Raw genomic sequence first — 16,537 nt, 5'->3', positions numbered from 1 at the left:
ATTGGCATTGGAAAAGGGAAATCTCGAGTATAAGCTGAAAGAACACCTAGGGTATGGAAAAGACGTTTCGGGCCGCGAAACTGACCCTTCATTAATTGCACGGATTGATGGGCCCAGCAATGGAGTTTTAGCATGTGGTGATATCAACATAAGTCAAAATGTTCCTATCCGATGACTATTTGAGTTTCCCCCAGTTTTAAGTCTCCACTGTCTAAGGACGAGTAGAGACTTGGGGGGCAAATGTTGTCCGAGATTTCACCCAAGGACATATGATCGTTCAAGTAGGACATGTGGCAGTCTGAGTAGGAAATGTGGCAAGATATGTACTTCTTTCAATGAGGCCACGCCCTGAGGATCAGTCCTCGGGGGGTTGGTCCTATAGTAAGAGATTACTGCCCTCGGGTAGAGGAAGGACATGAACATCTACCTAGGTCCATGTCTCGAGAGCTATAAACGTCTTCCTAAGGCTATGTCCTGAGAGCTGCTTGGCAGTCCACGGGTTTCTTACCATCAGTTATATTCCAGGTCGAGGACCTTGTCCTCGGGATATAAAGGATCAGCCACGTGTCAGCCAATGCGGGTTAGCAGCATAATAGAAGTACCTGACAACCTTTTCGGGCGATCTGCCTATAGTGTTGTCGATTGTACGACTCGACCATTTGCACTCCCACTACACCGTCTGACACAGAAATACGTACATCATTCTCTGACAGTACCAGGGGCATGTTCCCCATAAAGTAGGTACCTTTCTGCAGTGGGCCCCGCAGATCTCGCTTGGGTCGTGTCTCTATTCAATGAAGCCCAATGTATTGCTGGTCACTTGAAAGAGGCTGGGAACAACATACACCTGAGCTCGTAGAGCACATTACTGGCTCGCATGATCGTGTTGAACGTGCTTAAGTGACAATATGGATCTGAATTTTCGTCGAATGGTGGGACATGAGGAATTCTAAATCCTTGAGGAAACGGGGTGGTAGAGATATGCAGGGCAAAGGGCTCGAGTTCTTCATCGAACTCCTCATCCCGTTCCCAGCTACGTTCATTCTACAAGAGCCTGAATGCTCTTTCCAACTGTTCGATCCTTTCTTGGACTGGATCGATGGGAGGTCTGGCCTGAATCAGGGGGAACTAGTTATCATTGTTTACAACTCCAGTTTCCTGCCTTAGCGCGGGATGCTTGCGTCTGTTAAGATGGTCTCTCAGTTCTAGATTTGGGGAATTATCACTTCCCCGATTATGGTTTAAATGCTCCTGTAAATCTGGGTGATTTCCTTGATTTCCAGCATTCCTAAGCTCTGGGTTATATATACTCACGGATATAGTTTCACCCGAACTCTCACTGATATGGCTCGTTGCATGATTATTTCGAGATGGGTTTCCTGCTGGCCTCCTTCTCTCAATAGTTTGAGACCGAGACAACTGGCTCCTTGTGGGATGGGGACCCCTACGCTCCCTAGTATTTCCATCATTCCCATGTAATTGCCCAGCTGGCCTTTCCCTGTCACGATGGGCCGGTTGTGCATCTCTCCGAATTGGCGAGGGATGCCTTATTGGCGATGGTGGATGCCTTATTGGAGAAGGTGGCTGGCACTCATTACGGGGCCTAGAAAGCCCTGAATTTGCACGATCACGATCTGGTACATTCTGCGTAGCACCAGGATTTCTGGTCCGAGCCTCTCAAGGGGATCGGTTATTCCGTACTCCTCCTGGTGCTTCTATAGTTGGGCTGGTAACACCTTCGGCCCAGTTACCTCTCCGAGGCCTTGGTTGGACAGGCTGCTCTGCTGGCGGCAGAGGTTGCACCGCTCTTTGGGTGGCTGCGTTTTTGCGCAGCCTTCCCCGAGGCCTACATAATGGGACATGAATGTCCCGCGGAAGCGGAGCCTAGGCATCTTGCACATGTGGCACTTGAGCCAGCTACGCTTCAGCAGTAAGTCTGGCTAGCTCTTCGTTGCATTTTTTAGCTTCTGTCAACTGCTTATGCAGTTGGCGATTTTCGAGTTCCACGATCAGGACATATCTCTCAGGATTGTAGTACATGTCCTCGTCGGCCCTGGGAGCAGGTGGTCCCCGAGAGTCGGATGAAGCACTTCTTTCATCAGGATCAGGACTCACCATAGGCTGCTTTCTAGGGCGCCGGGGGTACTCATCTTCATCTAAAGTTTCCTCCTCAGGAATATTGGGATCATTTGCAGCCATTTCTAATTTGAGAGGCTTTCTGACTAAACAGATTCACGCACTATTTAATGGCTCTCAATGAAAGCACCAAACTGTTGACGCCGCTTTTCGTCAACTTGAAAAGGACAGCAATTAAAGAGAAGAATATTAGAGGAAATGAAAGAAGATGAATACAAGAGAATTTTACGTGGTTTAGCAATTAAATCTGCCTAGTCCACGAGTCTATGTTATTAGACTTTGGGAGTATTCTGGAAACTTTTCAGAGAATCATTGCCTAGAGTTTTTTCCCCAGAAATTCAGAAATTGATCCTTTACAAATGGAGCTTCCTTCTCTATTTATAGAGAAGGTTGCTAAATTCATTCCCACATATCTCGGGAAGATATTCTATGAATCAATTAATATAATGCTATTTAATGCATTATTTCCTACATACACGGAAACGTCCCATAAAATGTGGGATCGGATAACAGATTAATTAATAACCCTTAAACATTGGGATTGTACAACAATAAATATGTTCACATATAACTGATTAACTCAGATACGAGATTCATCAAATCTCTGAGACTAGCAGTCGATCATGAACTCGCTGAGACTATCAGTCGATCACGAGCTCGTCACCTAACTTTGCCTATGCTCAGAACAAATAGACATTGACGATGCACCACATTCCGAGCCTGGAAGGCAAGAGACGATTTAGGGATATATCCAAGTGTCACACTATGCTATTTGTGAACTCGGAGCATTTTTTAGGCTACATACCCTTTTTCACCTTCGAGGTCATTGTTTATAGAAACGGTTTAACTGAAAGGACGCACGGTGACCGCATCTATTTCGAGCTTACTCATAACGAGCCTAGATTTCGGGATCACAATCACATGCTCAAAATCTGGGTGTAACATTTTGCCCCCTCAAAATATTAGTTTGAATCCTATGGGAAGGAAACTTTTGAACTGCCCTTCTTGGAAACTGTACCATCAATTGTACTCGAGTATGGACATGTGTCAGCTAGGGATTGAATGATTAGAGTACTTGAGTGCCTTTTCTACCATGCACACGTCCATTCATCTACCAAATTTATGCCGTCATCATTCCATTTGTACCTAACCGTCGGATCAGATACAAAATCTGGTTAATGGCTCAGATTAGCCCGACCCTTGACATTCCATGGGGCCTATAAATACATTTCCATAATCTTCCTTATTTTACTTTCTCGCTTTGAGTTTTCAGAGAAAAAAGAAGAGAAACCAAAACTGAAGTCTACTCTCTTCTTGCATGTTTTCCAAACCACGGAAACAGTCTACCTCCAATATATTCAACTCAGTGAGGTCCTCCCTGTTTCTAACACTTCAGTCAACGATCTCTTTGTATCCACAAGCTTCATTGTGTAAGTATCTGTTCTTGGTCCCATACGCTTATATATATATTTTTCCTCTTACATTTTTGTGTGTACGTTTGTATTGTTATTATACTGTAGGCACATTTACTAGTTTAGAGTAGAATTTTTTAGCCGATTCTGTGTAGCTCTTAGATTCTTATGATATTATGGGTTCCAAACCCAGATTTTGCATGAAAGATGGAAATATAGTTCTTCATTTGAATTTCGGATGACATATCATGTAGACCAAGAAAAGGGGTATGGAATTAGGGTTTTTAAATTGTATGTTTCCCAAAAATATCACCTTTTTGAGCAACTACCAACTTTTTCCCTGAAAATCCAAGATTCTCAAAAATAAATCCACCTTCCCCCCTTCGCGTCAAATACACGCACGGGGCCCAACTCTTTCAATAGCTCAAGTTTCTTCCGAGCCTGATCTCGTTCTTTTGATCGAGCTTATTCCATGGTTTCGAGCATTCGAGTTCAGGCCACCTTGATTTTTATCCTTAATTTCTTGTGTGCCTGGCCCTCACCCTTTTCTTTCTTGCTAGATGTCGCAGAATTTGGAAAAATGGTGGGGGTTAGTTCTCGCGATTCCTCATTCACCGACAACTCCAATCCCAGAGTCACCCTTTACTCGGAATCAGTGGGTAATTCATGAGCACGAAGTGAGGTGTGAGCAAGAGGATACTCGAGCTCACTTTAGACGCCAAATCGACGAGGTCGAAGAGAGAAAGAGGAAAAAACTTTGGGTCGCGATCTATTGACCCAGACCCCGAGCCCAGACTAATTTCTCTTGAACCTACGCTTAAATAACAGTCACTTTCAAACTGGGTGATCTCAAAATCTCACTGATGGAAGAATCAACAAATCGTACATCCACCTCACAGTCGACTGCCATTTTCACCTTTGGAGGTCGAGCACTATTGGAGCTCGGTTTCTTCATTGGGACAAATAACCAACATCCTAGCTTTCCATGGACTAGGATTGTCAGGCTCGCTAAGGTGTCGAGCTCCGGCCTCTAATGAACGAAGTTGCTACGCCACGGGAGATGGAAATCTTGACAATAAGCTGAAGCTCGCAGCTTGGAGCCACGAGCATATGAAGGTAGGGGCCTTTTTTCCCTTGAAGTCCTTTTTTAAGGACTTTCTGGATTTTGTTGGGCTCATGCCCTTCCAACTCCAAACCAACTCATACAGGGTCTTGTCATCCCTGAGGTCGCTTTACCACGAACTAAACTGGGAAGGACCTTCGCCAAGAGAGATCTTGTATCCCTTTTGCGTAAAAATCAACCCCTCCCGAACTAGGGGAGGAGATGGCTTCTACTACTTATCGAGCTATCCCAGGGAGAAGAAGATCTTTTAGGACATGCCCACCAATCCTCCTAACTTCAAGTTGGCGTTCTTCTGGACAGATGACCTGGCTCCCTCAAAAATCTACTCGTTCAGACGAATTTGTAAGTATATGATTTCCTTTCCTTTAATGCTCGATTTTTGCTCAAGCTCGAACCACTGATAATGTATTCAACTCTTCAACCAACTATCACTGTCCCACCCCCACGGACGCAATGAAGGAGCACAAAGAAGTTTTGCTCCATCTTCCATACGGTAGGCACTCCCTGTCTTTTCTTCTTAACGAAGATAAGCTTCGAGCCTGCGGTCTTCTGGAGCAGGACCAGTCAACAGATGATACTGCCAATCGGAAGTATACTAAGTGGGAGGATGTGCCACTCCCCACCAATAAGCTTCCTTTGAGGTGAAGCTCGAAAGCACGATCTCCAGCTCGCCATCGCAGGAGTCCGTGTTTGGGGAATGATGCCAACGACGAGGCCTCAAGCTCGAGTGGCAGAGGTAAGGTCATTCTCAGCTCAGCCTTGTGGTCTCCTTCCCTACTTAAGCATAAACCCGACACCCTGATATTATACCCAGATGATAGGGACAACTTTTATGTATGGTCTTGGGTAGATGATATGGTCCATAAGTTTTATAGCTGGCTAGGGAAATACGACACAATGTACAGTCTGAATGAGGTTTGGGATGGAGTAGCCGTCCAATACGGGACAAAAGACTATGGGGACCTTTTGAGGTTGACTTCCACGTATAGGGAAGGGACTCCCCCAGCCTCCTCTGAAGATAGGGGAATTATTTGGTCGCCAAGCATGAGCTCAGGGGAGAGTTCCAGTTAGTTTTCTTGACACTTGTCTTTGTTTTCTTTAACTGTCTGCTTTACGCCTTCTTTAGCATATTTAAGCTCGTTTTCTAATGTGATTTGATTATGCAGACGCTATGGATTTCGATCTCAAGAATCTGCTCACCTGTGGCTCGAAGGCCAAGCAGAGCAAGCACCCGAGAGCCTCACAAAAGACTGGTCGGCCTGCTAAAGTCCCTAAAAGGACCGAGGTGACTCATCCTTCAGCTCCTCTTGTTGCCACCTCCACTCCCCAGGTCAAGATTCTTGCAATAGATGCTCATCCGCCTCCTTCTGTCTGGATTCTTCCAACTGTTGGCCCAGCTCTGAAGAAACCAGCTTCCACTTGGGAGTATGTTATCGACAACATTGTCGGGACTCACGGGGCCACCCTCAGTTCGGACGTCCTGTCTCGAGTAGGCCAAGGCTTCAGCAGTCTCGGGGCTCCTCAATGGCAGTTCCTGGTCAACTCTCGGGACTCTAATGTCCTTTATGACAAGAGTACCGAGCTCATTTCCTCGGCAATTTCTCTTACTTCGCTATTTATTGTGATTTTATTCGGAGCATGCTCTTACTCGATTTGTTTGTGCGTTAGGCTCTTGCTGTAGTTGCTCAGCTAAATTACAAGCTGAACAATGAGGTTCACGCGAGCATGTCCTATGCTCAGGAGTCGAAGGATCTCCAGCTCAAGCTCGTTGACGAGTTTAAGGCTGCGAGGTCAAAGCTGGAGGCTGAGATTAAAGAGAAAAACTCCAGGATCGAGGAGCTCGAGAAGCTAAATGCGAAGCTCGAGGAGGAGAAAAAGGCCACCTTCGAGACAATAGAGGGTGAAAAGGCTCGTCTTCTCGAAGAGTTCAAGCAGAGGAAAGATCGGGCAGTCGACATGGCCATGTATAGTATTGGGCCAGCAACGCCCATCTCGACACAAGCTTCTTAGGCTCTTTTGAGGACGTGTTTCTGGACAAATGGCAAGCTCAGCTAGAGGCAGAGGAAGCTGCCCGGGAGGATGCTGAGAAGGCTAAGGAGGATGCTGAGAAGGCTAAGGAGGATGCTAAGAAGGCTAAGGAGGGTGCTCTTGCCTCCTAAATCTCGATCATGGGTTGCGTCCCTCTGAAAATTTTGTAATAGTTTATATCTTTTGTTTTTCATGCCCTTGGGGCAAAAATAATTTACAGCTCGCAAAAGAGCTATTTACTTTTGATATTTTTAATACCATGTTTGACTTTACTTTAATATTTTTGCTTTACATCTCTCTGATCGAAATAATTTAAGCAATTTATATTAAAAGTTTGCTTTTATGTTTGTTTATTCATACAAACACATGTTGGATTTAGGCTCGAGTTTCTATGCATTCTCACATAGTTTACTCTATATATCCATATCCAATCTCGTTATTTGTCAAGGTCGGATCTTACTTTTACCACGCACTCAGAAGTACTTAAGTGATATGTAAGCTAAGCAGTTTAGTTGTATCTTGATTTTTGTAGTCACTTTTCCTCTTCCTCATACAGTTCCTTGAGGTTATGAGGTTGAAACTTTTGTTGCAAAATACTCCAACCTCGGTATCAACTTAGCTCGTAGTAGGTTAATTTTTCCCCACTTGTGTCGATCTATTTTAGCTGGTTTGTTCCAAACCTATTTAGGTCGTGTTTAGTTCGTAATCCATACACTTATATATTTTCGATCTAGTTATATCTAGATCGTACTGGTTTGCATATCTAGTCATATCCAGACACTTTATTTTTAATAATCTGGTTATGTCCAAATAATTTTAGCTTGCGTATTTGGTTATATCCAAACACTTTATTTTTAATAATTTGGTTATGTCCAAATTATCTTAGCTCGCGCATTAGGTTATATCCAAACACTTTATTTTTAATAATCTAGCTATGTCCGAATTATCTTAGCTCGCGCATTTGGTTATATCCAAACACTTTATTTTTCATAATCTGGTTACGTCCAAATTATCTTAGCTCGCGCATTTGGTTATATCCAAACACTTTATTTTTAGAATACACTCTTAACTTTTATGTCGGGTTAACGGTCCAAACATTTGTTTGTTTTGTGTATGCTATATTTAAGTTATATATTTTTTCAAACTTATGGTATATATACCACAGATGCCCCCTTAATATCCTATGAGTGTAACCATAGGTTATTAAATTAATGAGAGTTTGCAAAAAATAGTGAAACGAAAATGAACTTTATTCAAAATTGAACAATTTATTAACAGAAAATTTGTAAAGATAAACAAGCATGGTTACAGGAGACATCATTCCTACACTATTGATAGTAAGTTTGTAGATGTTCGCCATTCCATGCTCGTGGTACCAATTCTTTGTTTAATCTCGCCAATTTGTAGATCCCAGGTCTAATAACTAATTTGATTTGGTAAGGTCCTTCCCAATTGGGCCCGAGTACGCCAGCGGCTGGGTCCCTTGTAGCTAGGAACACATGCCTTAAAACCAAATTTCCCAATCCGAATTTCCTGTCCCGAACCTTTTATTGAAATATCGAGTAACTCGCTGTTGGTATGCTGCATTTTTCAGTTGAGCTTCATCTCGCCTTTCTTCAATCACTTCCAGACTTACTTCGAGCTGGGATTGGTTCGAGGCTTGATCATAAGCATGGCTACAAATAGTGGGTATTTCGACCCCGATTGGTAACATGGCCTCGCATCCATATGCCAGAGAAAAAGGGGTATGTCCTGTCGAAGTGCGAGCTGTAGTTCGATATGCCCACAAGACTTGGGGCAACTCCTCGGGCCATTTTCCCTTAGCTTCTTCCAATTTCATTTTCATAGAACTCTTGAGAGTCTTATTCACAGCTTTGACTTGGCCATTTTCTTGGGGATGGGCAACAGAGGAGAAGCTCTTCATTATCCCATTTTTCTCACAAAAATTGGTGAATAATTCACTGTCGAATTGGGTACCATTATCTGATACTATTTTCCTTGGCATTCCATATCGGCAGATGATGTTTTTTACCACAAAGTCCAAGACTTTTTTCGATGTAATCATTTCCAGAGGTTTGGCCTCAGTCCATTTTGTGAAATAATCGACCGCGACTACCGGATACTTAACTCCAGCTTTGCTGGTTGGCAACGAGCCTATCAAATCGATTCCCTACACCGCAAATGGCCAGGGGGAAGTCATCATGGTTAGCTCAGATGGAGGAGCTCGCAGAATTGTAGCAAATTGCTGGCATTTATCGCATTTTTTGACATACTCGAATGTGTCTTCTTTGATAGTGGGCCAGAAGTATCTTTGCCTTATTATTTTCTTTGATAGACTATGCCCCCCAGTGTGGTCTCCACAAAATCCTTCATGAATTTCTTTTAGGATTTTCTTGGCCTCGGGTGGAGTCACACATTGGAGTAACGGCATAGAATATCCTCTCTGATATAACCTTCCTTCCACAATAGTGTATCTGGGAATCTAATACATCAGTTTTTGAGCCTTGTTTCGTTCTGCTGGGAGAATGTCAGTTTCAAGGTAATCAACTATCGGGGTCATCCAGGTTGGTTCAGAGTCTATCATGGATACATCTTCTTGTTCGGGCTTGCTAATATTGGGTATTGAGAGGTACTTAATCAGGACCACATTCAGCGCATCGACCTCGGTGGATGTGGCGAGCCTGGCTAGGGCGTCTGCATTTGAATTTTGTTCTCGGAGAACCTGCTCTATCGCATAGAACTCGAAATGTTCGAATGTTGTTTTTGATTTTTCTAAATATGCGGCCATCTTTGTTCTACGAGCCTGGTACTCCCCTAGGATTCGGTTGACCACCAACTACGAGTCACTGTAGCAATGAATTGCTTTAGCCTTGAGCTCCTTGGCTATTCGAAGTCCTGCCAAGAGAGCTTCGTATTTAGCCTCAATGTTAGATGCTTCGAAGTTGAGCCTCAAGGCGGAGTGAAATTGAATTCCAGTTGGAGTGATCAATATGATTCCTGCCCTTGATCAATTTTCATTGGAAGATACATCGACATAAAGTTTCCATAGCTTGCGGGCTGGGGTTATAACTTCGCCGTCCGACACTCCTTTACATTCCACAATGAAGTCTACTAGGGCCTGCCCTTTTATGGTCGTTCTCAGATGATAAGTGATCTCGAACTGTCCGAGTTCAATAGCCCATTTTAATAATCTGCCTGAGGCCTCCGTTTTGGACAAGACTTGCCGTAGTGGTTGGTCAGTCAACACGTGGATGAGGTGTGCTTGGAAGTAAGGTCAGAGTTTTCGAGATGAGTGGATCAGGCTGAGAGCTAGTTTTTCCATTATTGGGTATCTCGATTCTACCCCCAGTAACCTTTTGCTGACATAGTATACTAGTTTTTGTACCTTTTGATCTTCTCAGACGAGCATGACGCTTATGGCGTGCTCAGTTGTAGCGAGATACAGGTATAGGACTTCTCCTATGATAGGTTTTGACAAGATGGAAGGTTCCGCGAGGTGTTTCTTTAGCTCTTGGAATGCGAGCTCACATTCCTCTGTCCATTCAAATTTTTGCCCCCTCTCAAAAGGTTGAAAAATGGCAGACATCGATCTGTAGATTTAGAGATAAATCTACTTAATATTTCCATCCGTCCAGTTAAGCTCTGGACATCTTTGTGCTTCCCAGGTGAGGGCATGTCAACCAATGCCTGGATCTTGTTGGGATTAACCTCTATTCCTCACGCGTTAACTATGAAGCCCAGAAACTTTCTCGATGACACTCCAAAAGAGCATTTTTGTGGGTTGAGCTTCATGTTGTATTTCCGTAACACAACGAAGCATTCTTCGAGGTCGTCCACATGGTTATTGTTATGTTTAGATTTTACTAACATATCATCAACATACACTTCCATGTTGTCACCTATCTGCCTGGAGAACATCCTGTTTACAAGTCTCTGGTACGTCGCTCCAGCATTTTTGAGCCCGAAAGGCATGACATTGTAGCAGTACATCCCTTTATCTATTACAAAACTCGTATGATCTTGGTCTAGTGCATGCATGGCGATCTGGTTATATCCAGAGTAAGCATCCATGAATGACATGAGACCGTGCCCAGCTGTGGCATCTACGAGTTGATCGATCCGAGGTAGGGGAAAACAATCCTTAGGGCATGCCTTGTTGAGATTGGAGTAGTCGATACAAGTTCGCCATGTTCCATTAGGTTTCGGAACCAAGAACGGGTTGGCGACCCAATCAGGGTAGAAGGCGTCTCGTATAAACCAGTTCGCCTTTAATTTTTCGACTTCTTCTTTCAAGGCTTTCTTCCTATCATAGTCCAGGAGTCTTCACTTTCGCTGCTTCGGGGGGAAGCTCTTGTCAATGTTAAGTGCATGGCTTATCACATTCGGACTTATCCCTACCATGTCCGAATGTGACCATGCGAAAACATCCTGGTTCTCCCTCAAGAAGCAAATTAATTACTACTTTTGTCTTTTTTGAAAGGATTTTCCCCATCTTCACAGTTTTTGTGGGATCAGCTTCTTTGAGCTTGACTTCCTCGAGCTCCTCTAGGGGCTCGAGGTTAGCCCTTTCTCCTATTCTTGGATAGATTTCTTCGTCTATTTCGAAGATTGTCCCATCCTTATTCTGAATTACAATGAGTGCTTGTGCACTTGTCTTCTTTTCCCCTCTAACGAAAATGTTGTAGCATTCCCTCCCTGTGAGCTGGTCCCCTTTCAGAGTCTCGATGCCACTAGAAGTCGGGAACTTGATGGCCAGATGCCTAAAGGATTAAACTACCCTCAGCCCTACTAGGGCGGGTCTCCCAAGCAATACGTTATAGGTCGATGGGAGATCCACCACTACGAACTCCATCATCTTGGTTACCGAGACTAGGTAGTCTCCCAAGGTTACAGGGAGTTTGATGGATCCCATACAGGCAATCCCTTCTCCTGAAAAGTCGTACAACATCATTGCATAGGCCTTTAGGTCATGAATTGTGAGTCCAATCTTTTCTAAAGTGGCTTTGTAGAGGATATTCACCGAGCTCCCATTGTCAATTAGGACTCGGTGCACCCTCTTGTTCGTGAGCTGGAGGGTGATGACTAGGGGGTCATTATAGGGGAATTGGACATGAGACGTATCCTCTTCAGTAAAGGTTATGGGTTCTATTTCAACCCTTTGTTGTTTTAGAGCTCTTGGTTCGGGTTCGTAGGGAGACCTGCCACCAGTTTTCAGCTCATTCACATATCTTTTCTAGGCATTCCTGCCAGATCCTGCAATAAGGGGTCCCCCCGAGATGCTTATGACATATTCTCCATCAATCAGAGGGGGTCGTTCATCTTCACGTGCTCAGGAGTTGTTGTTCTGGGCAGGTGGTGCAGCTGCTGCCCTCTGGTTGGTGGAACCTTGATTGGGGTTCTGATTTCTTACATACTTCCTGAAATATCCTCTCGAGATCAGACCTTCGATCTCATCTTTTAATTGCCTGCATTCATTGGTTGTATGTCTGATATCTCTGTGGAATCTGCAGTACTTGTTGGAGTCTCTTTTTTCCTTTTGGTTTCTCAAGGGGTTAGGTCATCTGAAAGGGACCTAGTTTTCATTAGCCATGTAGATATTCTCCTGAGACTCATTGAGCTCAGTATACACCTTGTATACAGAGAAGTATCTTTCCCCTTTCTTCTTATTTCCCCCATCCGCCTCGGGATTATTCCCTTCATTCTTCTCTCTTTTAGAAAGGTTGTCCCTGTGGGGTTTTGATGTTGTAGGATCCTCCGAGGTCGAGGAAGAGTTTTTGTTTGTTGTTGTAGTTATGGGCTAAGAGGTAATATTCAATGCTGACCTCACCTCTTCTACATTAACAAACCTCTGAGCTCGTCGATTGAACTCGGTCAAGGACCTTACAGGCTTTCTCTGCATATCATCCCAAAGAGGACTTCCAGGCATTACTCCAGCCCGAACAGCCATTAAATGACCACTATCTTCGTCATCACGAGCTTGAGTGACTTCCAAGTTAAACCTTGTGAGATAACCTTTTAGCGACTCATTTGGTTGTTGCCTGACATTGGTTAAGACAGAAGTCTCGGGATGCCGACCTTTTAAGATAAAAGCCTCGAGACATTGGTTAAGACAAAAGTCATTTAGGACTTTTATGATTACAAATAAGGCAAAATAGCCTTTGAAAGGCCCGAAAAACAACCCCTAAACATGCATCCTAAATTCTCAAATATGCATGAAAATGGAAAGTCACAGTTCAAGGATACTTACTCGAAATGTAGCGTCAGATTTTGCGGATTCGAGTGCGAACTCTGAAGAACTGTTTGCCGTTCATCCAGAAATACGAAGCTTCGCGCTAGTCGTCCAGAATGGAAATGGGGTTGGAGAGGATGCAGTGCTAAAAAATTAGTTGAGAAGTTGAGAGAGTTTGAAGAGTCGAAGGCACGAGAAATTTTCAATGGGCTAAAGTAACGTTGAAAATTTTATTATTGACCTTTTATAGGTATGGTGCTTGGGGGCAAAGTAATTTCATCCCAACTGTCGAATTATCTAGGACATGGGTACTCGAGAACGATCCAAGGTCCAAAAATTAGAGAGGTGCAGATCGTGATCATTGGCATTGGAAAAGGGAAATCTCGAGTATAAGTTGAAAGGACACCTAGGGTACGGAAAAGACGTTACAGGTCGCGGAACTGACCCTAATTGCACGGATTGATGGGCCTAGCAATGGGGTTTCAGCACGTGGTTGGAAATCTCGTAGTGACATCACCAGAAGTTCAAATGTTCCTATCTAAGGACTTTTTGAGTTTTCCCCAGTTTTAAGTCTCCACTGTCTGAGGACAAGTAGAGACTTGGGGGGAAAATGTTGTCCGTGTTTTCACCCAAGGACATATGATTGTCCGAGTAGGACACGTGGCAGTCTAAGTAGGACATGTGGCAAGACGTGTACTTCATTCAATGAGGCCATGCCCCGAGGATTAATCCTCGGGGGGTTGGTCCTACAGTCAGAGATTACTCCCCTCGGGTAGAGGAAGGACGTGGACATCTACCCAGATCCATGTCTCGAGAGCTACAAACGTCTTCCTAAGGCTATGTCTTGAGAGATGCTTGGCAGTCAACGAGTTTCTTACCATCAGTTATATTCCAGGTCGAGGACCTTGTCCTCAGAATATAAAGGATCAGTCAGGTGTCAGCCAATGCGGGTTAGCAGCATCAGAGGAGTACCTGACAACCTTTTTGGGCGATCTGCCTATAGTGTTGTCGATTGTACGACTCGACCATTTGCACTCCCACTATGCCGTCTGACACGAAAATACGTACAACATGCCCTGACAGTACCAGGTCTCGCTTGGGCCATGGTCTTTATTCAATGAAGCCAATGTATTTCTGGTCCTGTGAGAGAGGCTGGGAACAGCATACACCTTAGCTTGTAGCCCACATTACTGGCTCACATGATCGTGTTGAACGTGCTTAAGTGACTATATGGATCTGAATTTTTGTCAAATGGTGGGATTTGAGGCATTCTAAATCCTTGAGGAAACGGAGTGGTAGAGATATGCAGGGCAAAGGGCTTGAGTTCTTCATCGAACTCCTCGTCCTGTTCCCAGCTACGTTCGTTCATCAAGAGCCTGAATGCTCTTTCCAACTGTTCGATCCTTTCTTGGATTGGATCTATGGGAGGTCTTGTCTGAATCAGGGGGAAATAGTTATCATTGATTACAACTCCAGTTTCCCGCCTCAGTGCGTGATGCTTGCATCTGTTAAGATGATCTCTCAGTTCTAGATTTGGGGGATTATCACGTCCCCGATTATGGTTTAAATGCTCCCATAAATCTGGGTGATCTCCTCGATTTCCAGCATTCCTAGGCTCCAGGTTATGTATACTCAAGGATCTAGTTTCACCCAAACTCTCGCTGATATGGCTCGTTGCATGATTATTTCGAGATGGGTTTCCTGCTGCCCTCCTTCTCTCAATAGTTTGAGACCGAGACAACTGGCTCCTTGTGGGATGGGGACCCCTACGCTCCCTAACAGTTCCATCATTCCTATGTCTTTGCCCAGCTGGTCTTTACCTGTCGCGATGGGCCAGTTGCGCATCTCTCCGAATTGGCGAGGGATGCCTTAATGGCGATGGTGGATACCTTATTGGAGAAGGTGGCTGTCGCTCATTATGGGGCGTAGAAGGCCCTGAATTCACATGATCAGGCTCTGGCACATTCTGCGTAGCACCAGGATTTTGGGTCCGAGCCTCTGAGGGGACTCGGTTATTCCCTACTCCTGCGTTTTTGTGCAGCCATCCCCGAGGCCTAAGCAGTGGGATGTGAATGTCCCGTAGAGGCGGAGCCTAGGCATCTTGCACAGGTGGTGCCTGAGCCGACTACGCTTCAGCAGCTAGTCTGGCTAGCTCTTCGTTGCATTTTTTATCTTTTGTCAACTGCTTATGCAGTTGGCGATTTTTGAGTTCCACGATCGGGACATATCTCTCGGGATTGTTGTACATGTCCTCGTCGGCCCTGGGAGCAGGTGGTCCCCAATAGTCTGATGAAGTACTTCTTTCATTGAGATCAGGAATCACCATAGGCTGCTTTCCAGGGCGCCGGGGGTACTCATCTTCATCTAAAATTTCCTCTTTAGAAATATTGGGATCATTTGCCGCCATTGCTAATTCAAGAGGCTTTCTGACTAAACAGATTCACGCACTGTTTAATGGCTCTCAATGAAAGCACCAAACTGTTGACGCTGCTTTTTGTCAACTTGAAAAGGAGAGCAATTAAAGAGAAGAATGTTAGAGGAAATGAAAGAAGATGAATACATGAGATTTTTTTGTGGTTCAGCAATTAAATCTACCTAGTCCACAAGTCTATGTTATTAGACTTTGGGAGTTTTCTAGAAACTTTTCAGAGAATCGTTGCCTAGAGTTTTCTCCCCAAAAAATCAGAAAGCGATCCTTTACAAATGGAGCTTCCTTCTCTATTTATAGAGAAGGTTGTTGAATTCATTCCCACATATCTCGGGAAGATATTCTGTGAATCAATTAATATAATGCTATTTAATGCATTATTTCCTACATACACCAAAACGTCCCATAAAATGTGGGATCAGATAACAGATTAAATAATATCCCTTAAACATTGGGATTGTACAACAATAAATATGTTCACATATAACTTATTAACTCAGATATGAGATTCATCAAATCTCTGAGACTAGCAGTCGATCATGAACTTGCGAAGACTTTTAGTCAATCACGAGTTCGTCTCGTAACTTTGCCTTTGCTCGGAACAAATAGACATTGACGATGCCGCCACATTCAAACTCACACATTCCAAGCCTGGAAGGCAAGAAACAGTTCAGCGATATATCCAAGTGTCACACTATGCTATTTGCGAGCTCAGAGCATTTTCGAGGCTACATACCCCTTTGCACCTTCGAGGTCGCTATTTACAGAAACGGTTTAACTGAAAGGACGCACGGAGACCACGTCTATTTCGAGCTTACACATAACGAGCCTAGATTTTGGGATCACAATCTCATGCTCGAAATCTGGTTGTAACACTTGGTATTAATCCCCCAATAACGGGAAGAATGGATATTAATGACAAATGATTAGTATTAATTATCCCAGCCTCTATAAATAGAGATGGGGGTCTCATTGTAAAGGGTTTGGTTTTTTAGAGAGAAAACACCTTGTACTTGGATCAATCTAAACGCTGCTTGAGAATACACCATTGGAGCTTGCCATCACATGCTTCCAATCCTCTTAATACCAGAGACTCGTGGACTAGGGTTCTTTTATAAACTGAACCACGTAAAGATCCTTGTGTTCATATTGCTTGTTTCTTTAATCTCTCGATTTAAGGT

Source organism: Humulus lupulus, chromosome X, assembly GCF_963169125.1.
Source record: "Humulus lupulus chromosome X, drHumLupu1.1, whole genome shotgun sequence".
NCBI classification, from domain to species: Eukaryota; Viridiplantae; Streptophyta; class Magnoliopsida; order Rosales; family Cannabaceae; genus Humulus; species Humulus lupulus.
This window is presented reverse-complemented; position numbering follows the sequence as displayed.